The sequence below is a fragment of the Citrus sinensis genome, chromosome 9, assembly GCF_022201045.2.
Source record: "Citrus sinensis cultivar Valencia sweet orange chromosome 9, DVS_A1.0, whole genome shotgun sequence".
Taxonomy (NCBI): Eukaryota; Viridiplantae; Streptophyta; class Magnoliopsida; order Sapindales; family Rutaceae; genus Citrus; species Citrus sinensis.
Window position 1 is genome coordinate 12704470 of NC_068564.1, and position 848 is coordinate 12705317.

The 848-nt window shown below is 37.7% G+C and overlaps 1 non-coding gene across 1 annotated transcript; it reads left to right on the top strand.

Moving 5' to 3' along the window:
* Positions 1-358: 358 nt before the first annotated feature.
* On the top strand, positions 359-462 carry LOC127900125 (small nucleolar RNA R71). The gene has a single exon (XR_008052147.1). It is a non-coding gene; the product is annotated as a small nucleolar RNA R71 (small nucleolar RNA).
* Positions 463-848: the final 386 nt, after the last annotated feature.

Below are 848 nucleotides of genomic sequence, written 5' to 3' on the forward strand. Positions count from 1 at the left end.
TTTTCTCATTACACCTATGGCATTGGCTTGATCTGGATATGAGTCATGGTCATGTGGCTCTGTTGATTTAGCAGTCGATAATGATGTTATTTGTCGAGCGAGACCTTCAACCATCTCCTTGACTTCTTTAATTTCTGAACTTGACTTGCCAATTTGAACCTCATTTACTCCCTTAACTCTTCTAGTATTCCTGAGTGATCGACTCTGTTGTTAAGAATTATCCGCTTATCGCTGGAAGAATTCCCAAATCTCTTATGCACTTTTTGACATTAGCTCTCCTCCACTTGTTGCCATTAGCCATTCTTGCACATTTGGTAGTAATCCCTCCAAAACGTATTGGCATTGGTGCCATTTCTCGTACCCATGATGTGGACACTTCAAGAGTAGCCCATTGAATCGCTCCCATGTTTCGAAAAACTGCTCATCCTCTCTCTGGGTAAACTCTGAGATTTCCCTGCGAATAGCATTGGTTTTATGCACTGGAAAATATTTATTCAAAAATTTTGTTACCATTTGTTCCCATGATGCAATGCTATTAGCAGGCAATTTATTAAGCCATGAACGAGCTCTATCTTTTAAAGAAAATGGGAATAATCTGAGTTTAACATCATCGTCTGAAAAATTCTCATATTTAAAAGTTTGACAAATAGCATGAAAATCATTCAGATGATTATATGGGTCCTCATTTTCTAAGCCATAGAATGTTGGGAGACAATTTAGCACACTAGGTTTTAGTTCAAAACTTCTAGCAGCTACATTTGGGTATTTTATGCATGATGTGCTCAAATTAGCTAAAGGCCTGAAGTAGTTCTTAAATGGCCTCTCTTGTGGTTGCAAATCCATTTTAT